Raw genomic sequence first — 11,792 nt, 5'->3', positions numbered from 1 at the left:
CTGACTCCAGCATGCTGACACCGGACAGTCAAAAATCAAAAGGAGTAACTCTTTAAACGGCACTAATTATGCATTACTATTTATTTTGCATTTTTTTCTATTTTTTTTTTTTATAATAAATGAGAATTTATATATTTAGACATGAGAAAGTATACATGTCACACTAAATTAAATTAAAGCCCTCTTTGCTCTTTAAAAAAAATGGTAAGATGTGTTGGTGCAATAAACACACATAGCAAAAAATGACACAATTTTATTGTGTCGTTAAAGGGATTCTATAGTGCCAGGAAAACAAAGCCATTTTCCTATCACTATAGGTTCCTACAGTGCCCCCTCTCTTGCATCCCCCCCTCCTGCGGCCCTGAATGGGTTAAAACCCCTTCAGTCACTTACCTGAATCCAGCACCGATGCCCCGCAGTGCTAGGTCAGGCTCTGCCCACACTCCTGCGACGCCGACATCAGGAGACCTAATTTGCATGCGTGCCAATTAGTATTTTTCTCCTATGAAATTATTAATCAATGCTTACTAGGGATACTGGTGACACTGGAAGTCCTCATGCATAGCGTGAGGACTTCCAGTAACATTTAGATGACCAAAAGTCGTCTAAGCACCCGGAAGTCCCTCTCGTGGTTGTCTGGTACACATCCACTAGAGGAGGAGTTAACCCTCAGAGGTAATTATTGCAGTTTCTCAGAAACTACAATAATTACCACTGTAGGGTTACTGTGAGTTTTCTTGTAATTGTACTATTTATAGTTAAATCCCTCCTCACAATATTGTAAAGCGCTACAGAATCTGTTGGCGCTATATAAATGGCGTTAATAATAATAGGGTTAAGGGACATGGGTCATTGTACCCAGACCACTTCAATGAGCTCAAGTAGTCTGGGTGCCTACAATGTCCATTTAAGTTCAAAACCAGCAAACTGAAGTTTGGTCCCCAATGGGTTAATTAAGATTGGATAATATCCTCTCCAATCTGTATATTGAGGAACTTTTTCTAATTTGCATGGAGAAATACTATCTTTTTTTTAAGAATATATGAATACCCAGCAACCAAAATGGTGTACTAGACTGAATAGTATGTTGTTCAGCACATTGTGCTAAAAAACAACAACTGGTTTCTTGCACGAGCATGTTGCTTCGCAGGCCTCAGTTACATCAAGCCACTACCCAAGCACTGTTCTTTGTAAGCTGCCAATACTTATCGTTTGCAGGGTAGGAAAAGAACTGACTCATACATGCCTTTGTATATGTTTGTAGGTGTGGCACATCTGCTCAGGTAAATTACAGATTATTTCAACTCTTAAGGGCATCTGTCTCTGCACAATCTGCACCTCTCATCCTGGACTGCGTGTTGCTGGGAATAATAGGTAAGCTGTCTTAACAAACTATTGCTATTAACGCTTAGTATGTTTGTGCTTTAACTATAAAAAGCCAAGATGTAAAAAGATTTTCAATATATATAATACCATTTCTACATTAACAAGTAATACTGTCCCAGTAACAAATCTACAATAGACAAAATTATCTGTGACATAGTCATGTTAACAAAGCAATACCTTAAGAAACTAGATTTTACTCTTTAGTGTCTTTAGATTACTTAGCAAGGCTGGCCAAAGGGTAGACCTTCAGCTGTTGCAAAACGACAACTCCAAGGATGCGTCTCCAGGGAGGGCTTCTTCTAAACTACATGTTCTCACAACATGGTTCTCGATTAATTGAGTTGATATTATAATGGAAATATGATCCTAGTCTAGTGCACTGGAGATCAAATACAACGCTACTGTATACTAATACCCACTACTTTTATATTGCATAGTGTCACTAATATTGTAAAACTCTGCGGAATACTACTACTAATAATAATACAAATATGCATGAATACATTTTGGGATTTATTTACTTAATGGCAAATTGTAGTGAATTAAAAGTGAATTTCTAAATTTAGACGGCAAGAACAAAATTTGAGCTGTAGTCGAGTTGAATACATTTCTCAAAACAGATATTTTTGGCTAAAGTTTGAAATATGATCTGTAATTCATTACCATTCACTACATTTGATACATTGACTACATTTAAACATGTACTGACATGTCACCTCCCAATTATATATTCAAGTGCGATTTACTGCTAATGAAATATTGTTGCTTATACATAATAAAATACACAATATATTGTGATTATGACACACCCATTGGGCCATTAACAGATTATAATTGCAAATGTTCAGTCAAAGGCGCTTTAGTCACATGTGAAGACATACAGGCTTTAGCTGAGTCAGCTCAAGATATCTGAAATCTGTGTTCAGCAAAGTACCAAATTCAATTTTGTGCAATGTTGCATCAGAGTAATTATCTATTACTAGTCATGGGAAAATTATTTTCCTAAAAAGGAAGATGATATTGATGCACACGAGCTATAAAAGCATGTATGGGGTGGTTTCTTGTTTAACTAAATAAGTTTAGAAATGGAGATTGCTATGGTGTATGTTTATGTCTACAGATGGGATTATTACTGGAAACAACATTATTGTTTTAGCTGAAGTCTCATAATGGGCAAACATTAACACAAGTAAAATAAAATCCAATTGGATTCACTTTAAAAATATTGACTTTTAAACTTGACTGAAAACCGGTGCTGCACTAATAAGACTGCAGGCACATTGTAGGACTGTTTATAATGACAGACATCATTGGACACTTTTTGACAGCGTCATGAAGGGGTGGGGCGTAGTCATTATCACATAAAGCCAGGGTGAATAGCGTTTTCCCCAACTATGGTGTCAGGAATACAGTTTGTCAAAATCAAATTAAAGGAGCATTCTGGTCCTCCTAACAACTTTCTCTAAATGAAAATGCTATGATGCCAGGAGGCCCCTGGGTGCTCTCTTTCCTTTAAGGGGTTAAACTGCTCTCAAATGGTTTAACCCCAAAGGCTTCCTCCAGCTCCAGATCTCCAAGTCGCTCAGTGGTATTCGGCTTCTGAAATGGAATGTCAGGAAGTGCAGATTGACGTCAGGCATGGGTGCCGCTGATTAACTAGAGTGGTCAGCTGACACTCTAAGCCAATTGCTAGTTCCTGGTTTATGAAAATGTTTTACTTTTTAATGAATGGGGAGCTACTGATTGGCTTAAAGTGCCAGCTGACCGCTCTAGCCAATTAGCGACACCCCTACCCAGCGGCACTCAGTGGTTCCTGACACTCTGTAAATAAAAGTGAACACATTTCCACTGATATTTATTTATACCTGGGCAGACCCTTCCTTCTCCTTGCAGACCCTTCCTGCTCCTTGCTGACACTTCCTGCTCCTTGCTGACACTTCCTGCTCATTGCTGACACTTCCTTCTCCTTGCTGACACTTCCTTCTCATTTCTGTTCCTTTCTGCTCCTTCTCCTACTTTACCTGTGTGCTCCTTCTGCCCCTTCCAGATCATTGCTGACCTTTTCTGCTTCATTATGTCCCTTCCTGCTCATTTCTGTCCCTTCTCCTTTCCTGCTCATTTCTGTTCATTCTCCTTTCTGCTCCTTCTCTCACTTTACCTTTGTGCTCCAGATTATTTGTGCTCCTTCTGTCCCTTCCTGCTCGTTGCTGCCCTTTCCAGCTTCTTGCAGACCCTTCCTGCTACTTGCTGACTCTTCCTGCTCCTTGCTGACTCTTCCTGCTCATTGCTGACTCTTCCTGCTCCTTGCTGACCCTTCCTGTAGACTTCCCATACCTCACTTACCTGATCTGTAGGCTGTCTCTGCAGGCTGGGAGTTGCTGGCTGCACTCTGTGCTTCTCCCCTGTGGATTCAGTCAGGAGAGAGAAGCAGAGATGAGATGGAGCTTCCTATCCCTGCCTTTCTCCGGTGCTGTTATTGCAATGTATTATTAATCTGAAAAGAAAAATACCGGTAAGAACCTCCTCCCCCACCTCCCCATGCAGACACCCATGACTGTCCCTAATCCTCACAATGCTTAAAGGGACACTGTAGGCACTGTAACTATTTCATCTTATTGAATTGGTTATAGTGCCTGGAGTACTCTGGCATTGAGCAGTATAACACTGGGTGAGGGTCACTAGTTTCCACTAGCCCACTAGATGTGTGATGAAGGCAGAGACTACACACTTCCTAATTCATTCCTGAATGGGCTAAAGTGGTAAGCTGTGACAGGCTGAAAGTGGTCAGCTGACACTCTCAGACAATCGCAGCTCCTTAGGGTAATTCTTCATTGTTAGCCTAAGCAACACACTCTCGTTTGACATTAAAAGATTAAAAATGGTTTAAAAACAGGGGGGTAGGTGCAGCGCTGCAGTAATCCTTGGCAAGGTACATGTGAAGAGAACCAGGGAAGGAATAATAGTGTAGCATTTAAAACTGTAGTGGTGTTAAGTAAAATAAAAGATATGCACTCACACTTTCCTGGAGCTTCAATACAGCTCCAGTGTATACGCCTGGGCGGAATAATCCCCGCCTATGGATCAAGTGCAGAGGCAATTCTTCAAGGTATAGGTGTGGTAGGGGGTATCCTTATAAAAAACAAACAAATACAAATCATATATGGTGAAGTATGTAGAGCTATGAAGCAAGGGTAGGTAAAAACTATAAAATGTGCACTCACGTGTAATGGAGCCGTAAAACCTGGCTCCTCTGATAGCGCTTGAAGTGGTATGATCCCCACTCAAGTATACAGGTGTAAATGCAAATTCTTCCCTCCGTGTATATATGGAGATAAACAAACAGAACCACAATAGTGTACACCGTAAAAAAGGAGTGTAAGCAGAAATAAATAAGTTAAGCCTACTCACATGCTAATGAGCAAGTTCCGGTTTGCTCAATCCAAAGTGCTTGGGTGGTATAATCCCCACCAGGGATATAGCTCCAAACAATGCCACAGCAGCAAAGTTAGGTCCAATTAAAAAAGTACTTTAGTGTTAAAAAATGATAATAAAGGAAATACAATATATAATAAAATAGTGATAAAAAAAAGTTATAAACAATACACTTAACGTGTTTCTCCTTGGATAGGCCTTTTTAAAAGTGTTTTACAGAGTAAATGGGATCTGAGCTGCTTAAATAGAGTTAGGATTTTGAAAAAAACACGGTTTTATGACATCATAGTCACATGACCATTTTAATTTTTTTTATTTTCTTCTTTATGGTCTCTTTTGGCTCCAACAAAATGGCAACTGCCTGGATAAGCTGGGGATCCTAAAAGAAAAGGGGAAGTAATTTGTATCACAAAGATAAAAGGGGCCAGTAGCTCCCTCTACAGGCAAAAACTGGAATAACACATACTAAAACAAGAGGAGCAATAGCTCCCTCTATAGACATGAAATAAAAATAAAAGATAAAACACTACAACAATTTCAATAAATAATAGTAATATGGTCTATGCATAGACAATATTAGATACAACATAATGAATAAAATAACAGTGTAAATAAGACCAGAATAATTTAAAAAATGGAGTACATGGTTATAACTAAATCTAAGAGCATCTTTGTAAATATAAGTTTAAAAATATACTTCATATAATGACAAATCTAGATAATACAGTCTTAAGCAAATTAAATAATGAAAACTAATAAATAGTGATGTCCCGAACGGTTCGCCGGCGAACATAGCGTGTTCGTGTTTGCGGCGGTGGGCGACCATATGCGATGTTCGGTCCGCCCCCTATTCATCATCATTGAGTAAGCTTTGACCCTGTGCCTCACATTCAGCAGACACATTCCAGCCAATCAGTAGCAGGCCCTCCCTTCCAGACCCTCCCACCTCCTGGACAGCATCCATTTAAGATTCATTCGGAAGCTGCATTCATTTTTTTTTTTTTCTGGTATTTTCCCACGCTGTGTAAAATGACAATGAGCACTCTGTCCCCCCCTTATTGTTTTTTTAGGGCCCCCACCCACTGCTCAGGGGTTGGGGCCAGGGGGGAGGACAGTAGGTCCCCCCTCATTATTTTTAGGGCCCCCACCGCGCAGGGGTGGGGGCCAGGGGGGGAGGACAGTAGGTCCCCCCCGCATTATTTTTATGGCCCCCACCCACTGCGCAGGGGTGGGGGCCAGGGGGGAGGACAGTAGGTCCCCCCTCATTATTTTTATGGCCCCCACCCACCATGCAGGGGTGGGGGCCGGGGGAGGACAGTAGGTCCCCCCCTCCTTATTTTCATGGCCCCCACCCAACACGCAGGGGTGGGGGCCAGGGGGGAGGACAGTAGGTCCCCCCCTCATTATATTTATGACCCCCACCCACCGCGCAGGGGTGGGGGCGGGGGGAGCACAGTAGGTCCCCCCATTGTGATTTATGGCCCCCACCCACCGCGTAGGGGTGGGGGCTAGGGGGAGGACAGTAGGTCCCCCCTCATTATTTTTATGGACCCCACCCACCGCGCAGGGGTGGGGGCCGGGGCGGGGAGGACAGTAGGTCCCCCCTCATTATTTGTATGGCCCCCACCCACCGTGCAGGTGTGGGGGCGGGGGGAGGAGAGTAGGTCCCCCTATTGTGATTTATGGCCCCCACCCACCGCGGGGAGGACAGCAGGTCCCCCCCTCATTATTTTTATGGCCCCCACCCACCGCGCAGGGGTGGGGGCGGGGGCGAGGACAGTAGGTCCCCCGCCCAGTGTGTATCAGTGTCCCTGAGTACAGGTGTCAATCCATATCTGCCAAGTGACCCTATGTAGGGGGAACAATCCCTATTCTGCTCTGTGTCAGTGTGTATCAGGGATCCTTAGGATAGGTGTCATCCATATCTGCCAAGTGACCCTATGTAGGGGGAACAGTCCCTATTCCGCTCTGTGTCAGTGTGTATCAGGGATCCTTAGGATAGGTGTCAATCCATATCTGCCAAGTGACCCTATGTAGGGGGAACAGTCCCAATTCTGCTCTGTGTCAGTGTGTATCAGGGTCTCTGAGTACAGGTGTGAATCCATATGTCAAGGTGTCAATATGTCATATGTCAGGTGTCAATCCATATCCATTGTGATTTAGGAATGTTAGGTGATTTATACCCTTTATGGATTAAAACCAGACTCTGCATCAACTGTGTAATTTTCCATGGGAGTTTTGCATGCCACAGTCCAGGTGTTAGTCCCCTTGAAACAACTTTTCCATCACTATTGTGGGCAGAAAGAGTCCCTGTGGGTTTTAAAATTCACCTGCCCATTGAAGTCTATGGCGTTCGCCGTTCGCGAACCGAAAATTTTATGTTCGCGACATCACTACTAATAAAAGTGTAATTCACATTAAAAAATAATAAGAATTTAAAATAAAATAAAATTTGCAACAACACATAAATCATACTAACAATGAGTTATAGGCATAAGAACATTTAAAAATCAATGGAAGAGGAAATGATGAGATGGAAAATAATTAAAAAATAATAATTAAAAAAGGGGTTATAAAAATTGTACAGGTCAAAGTCTGAATTGAGCCCGGTGGGAATTAAAGTTTTTAGATAAAAGACCCATTTTATTTCACAATGCCATAGGATTTTTGTAATATTGCCACCTCTCCATGGTAAAGTGCAGACATCTATGGCGTAAAATTTCAGGAATTTAGGATTATTATTGTGTATTTGGAAATGTTTGGAGACTGTATGGTTAGCAAACTCTTATAATATTCCTGCAATGTTCAGTTATCCTAGTTTTAAGTTTTCTAGTTGTCATGCCTACGTATTGGAGACCGTAAGGGCACTTCAACACGTAAATTACATTTTTAGTATTACAGGTGATAAAATTATTTATTTTGTATTCTTTGTTAGTGATATTTGATTAAAATTTAGTAGTACTATTACAGGAATTATCCATGTATTTGCATGCTGAACACATTTTACATTTGGAGAAACCTTGTTTATTTAAAAAAGTGTTTTTTTGTTTAGTGGATATTTTTGTGTAATTTGTAGTTAGGAAGGATCTGAGATTAGGAGCTCCTCTGAATACGATTTTGGGTTTGGACGGTAGGATCTTTCTCAGTATATCATCCTCCTTAAGTATATCCCAATGTTTATTGGTAATTTTTTTCATTTGGTTACTTTTGTTGCTGTAATTAAAAACGAAAGGAAGTACTATGTCTTGTTTTTGTTTCGGTTTATATTCCAGCAGGGTATTTCTGTCAAGGGTACCTCTTGTACTTCTTTTCAATGCATTTATCTTTTAGCATCTGAGCTTGTGTATTAAAAGTAATGCTGTCTGTGCAATTTAGTTTTAATCTTAAAAACTGACTTTTTGGTACACAATTCAGCCATGGGGCATAGTGGCAACTAGTGAAGTCAATGAAGGTGTTAGTATGTACTTTTTTTTTTAAAAAAATGTGTGGGTTTTTATAGTATTATTTTCCACATAAATTTCCAGGTCTAAAAAATTGATAGAAGTTTTGCTGTAATTAGAGCTTAAGATTATACCTCTGGTGTTTACATTTAAAAAGTTTAAAAATTCAGCTAAAACATCCTCTGGCCCCTTCCAGAAAAAAAAATCATCAATGTAGCAGCAATAGAGAATCAGGTTCGCCACCCAGGCATGCCCCCCCATACAGAGGAGTCTTCCCAGTCCACCATAAAAAGGTTGGCATAGTTAGGGGCGAACCTAGTCCCCATCGCCATACCAGGTTTTTGCAGGTAAAAAAAAACACTTTTGTTCAAACCTTTCCAAGGAGAAACGCGTTAAGTGTATTTTTATCACTATTTTATTATATATTGTATTTCCTTTATTATATATTTTTTTATAATTCTTTATTTTTGTTGTGCAAAAATTCGACAGACATGCTTATTTTGCCACGGCAACAAGTATTGACATTTCACAAGGCGTTATACTGGGACATAGAAAAGAACAAAATTTGCTTGTCACAAAGTCTAAAACATCTGTGACTCACTGTGTTTTCTGGAAATATGAAGTAGTCTATTGAAATGAATATTAACTATATATCCATAAATGTTGAAATATCCCAATAAGTGAGGATTTAAAAGGTAAGAACAATACCAAGTTGCTCCAATATGCATAGATATTATATAGATATAGTGGAAAAATTGTAGGATATCTACTCTGAGCTTTATTTAATCTGGCTCATTAGACACCCACAACACTAACCAAATTAATTCTGATATACTAGCAAAGAACAAAAATTACTCTTAATTATTGTCCCTGATATTACAAAAGGCACTCTATATTTAAGATACCTATCTCAACTTATCAAAATGATTCTCAATTTAAGAGGTCCTTTAAGTGGCTATATGTAGTCCCAATTAGTTGTATATAGGTAAATACTCTTATAACCAGTAATGCACCTCAAGAAAAAATGAAAAGATTGATAATAGACAGAGAAAAAATATACAGTCTATATATCATATAATATACCTAGAGGTGCAACTGGAAATAAATTAAGAAATATTCTTCATAGAGACCATGATGCTTAGAGTGCTCAATGGTATATCTATGGACAGATTATTAGAGTATAAAGTTGTCAGAAAATAAAGATGAAGGAAGATGAAGTGTATAGTTAAGAAAATATGCTGCCTCTGCCTGGGAATGCTCAACCAATGCCTGTTGATGGCAGACTGTCAGCCTTGGGGGACCTGAGTCCACCGTTCTGCAGGTGAGAGCCCCTCCGGTCTCAGATGCCTATGTGCTCCTGTTCCACGCCAATCAACAATCCATCCAGTCCTGTAGCTGGATGTTGGTCTCTGGGCTTTCTCTGTGCTCTTGATATGCGCTGCCTTTGTGGACCCTGCGACGGAGTGGTTTGGAGCGTCGTGCAGAGAAGCCGCTGCGAGATGGTAGGATGTCGGTGTTGGCGTGCTGCTTTGCGGTTCGGGGTGTGGCTCTGTGTGGGCGCTGGATCGAAGAGTTGCCGGTTCAGCCTCTTTCCCCTTCACAGCAAATAGATCAGTGCGGGTGGCTTTATGCTCCATGCGCTTAAAGAATTCCTGGCAGACTCGATCAAATCGAGCCTCAAAGTGCTCTCTCCAGGTCTGGGTCTCAGGGCTTGCTCAAGACTGCAGGGGTTGTTGCTTGGCGGCCATCTTGGGCCCGAACTGAGGTCCCCATTCCGGCGGATCAGCCTTTTGTAGTAGGTTTGTGAGATTCCCCAGCGGGGACCGGGATGACCCCCACCGGTCCAGAGGGGGGGGGATGTGGGACATCAGGAGAGCTGCTGCTTATAGTGGTCCCCAGGGCGGGAGATCGGCCGCCTCCCCCTACACTAGGCCGCTTTCTTCGCTAGGCCGCATTTGTGGAGTGTGGTTTTTCTCTGCAAAAGTTTATAAATCAGGTGTCCACTCCCCCCACACGATTCAGCAAGAAGTTATTGTTGAGCAAGACTGCTATATTCAAGATTTTGGCCAAAAATAGCCAATATTAGGTTTGTTTGTGTCAGAGCTCTCTGCATATGCGTCTGGCTAGCTCGGATGTCGACCCCGCCCCCTATTATATTTTTTTAACATTAAAGTACTTTTTTAATTGGACCTAACTTTGCTGCTGTCGGATTGTTTGGAGCTATATCCCTGGTGGGGATCATACCACCCAAGCGCTTTGGATTGAGCAAACCGGAACTTGCTCATTAGCATGTGAGTAGGCTTAAATTATTTATTTCTGCTTACACTCCTTTTTTACGGTGTACACTATTACACTGTGTTACAATGTAGCTGTACAAACTCTGTTAGGCAGCTACAAGGTGGATACAGTATGTATGAGTCATGCCCAGTAAAATATAGATAACTCCCTGAGTACCACATACAGGATAGGTGACAGCGTTTGGTAATAGTAGATTGAAGGACTCGTACGAGAGTCTAGGGGGAACACTGTCATTTAGACTAGCACTATATTTCAAGTACTGACGGTGTCCCTAGTGTAGGTACAACCAATGGTTAAGTAAAGTCCGAGGCAGGTATTTAGGTAAAAAGGGGAGGATCGAGAGTGGATAGCAAATGATTGGTGCCTATCCACCTCTTGTCACCCTTAGAGATACCAGCCAAGGAGTGGTATAGTGCTCCGTGGTTCACACTGGACCTATTAGATCTGGTTGACAGTCACTTATCGCAATCCACTAGATACACCCGCAAGTAACAGTACAAGATCACAGCGGGAGTACACTTATGTTGAAATGCCCATGTGGTAACAAATCTATCGGTGGGTTTAGCGAAAAAATGTGACGCCTGTCAATAGCCCGAGGTAATCCCCAGATTTACTAATCACAGCTAATCACAGTATGGACTTATTGATGTGTTTTAGCGAGAGTAGGAGGCCTGTCTGTAGCCTGAGGTAATCGGGATACGAGCGAGATAACCCCTTCAGTCCCAGTACCCAGAAGCTAGACGTGCAAGCCTTAGAGGATTCCCCGCATAGCACAATCCCCAGATTTACTAATCACAGCTAATCACAGCATCGCTCAAATATGTAAAAATATCGTAGAGGTCCTGTGTAGGACAATCTGATTTAACTTAACTCGATAGCATTACGAGACCTAGGGATAGTCCTCAGTAGGACATTGTCATTTCACTTAGAATCGCTACTGTTCGATATTTAAAAGATAGCGTGTGGGTCCTTAATAGGACAGTTAAATCAAATTCAATCAAAATCGCTCACAGGTATAGTGGTGGTCCTCAGTAGGACAGTTTAAATTAAATTAAATTAGATTAAAGTCGATAGTGCTCAAAGGTATAGTAGTGGTCCTCAGTAGGACAGTTTAACATAACGTTAGAGTCGGTGATCGCTCAACGCGCGTTTCGGCGCTAACATGCGCCTTTGTCAAGAGCTAACCGGTACTGGGGTTGGCGCCTTATTTTAAACCCTGTTAGGGCCAGCCCACAC

The 11,792-nt window shown here is 41.5% G+C and overlaps 1 protein-coding gene across 1 annotated transcript in view; it reads left to right on the top strand.

Annotated features, from left to right (window-relative positions):
* The first annotated feature begins 1,279 nt into the window (after positions 1–1,279).
* Positions 1,280–11,792, top strand: part of SERPINB5 (serpin family B member 5) — a 68,014-nt gene continuing 57,501 nt past the window's right edge. Inside the window, exon 1 of the mRNA XM_063451799.1 lies at positions 1,280–1,374. The gene's annotated coding sequence lies outside the window, so the exon portion shown is untranslated. The remainder of the gene's footprint in view (positions 1,375–11,792) is intronic.

The sequence above is a fragment of the Pelobates fuscus genome, chromosome 4 (assembly GCF_036172605.1).
Source record: "Pelobates fuscus isolate aPelFus1 chromosome 4, aPelFus1.pri, whole genome shotgun sequence".
NCBI lineage: Eukaryota > Metazoa > Chordata > Amphibia > Anura > Pelobatidae > Pelobates > Pelobates fuscus.
This window is presented reverse-complemented; position numbering and strand designations above follow the sequence as displayed.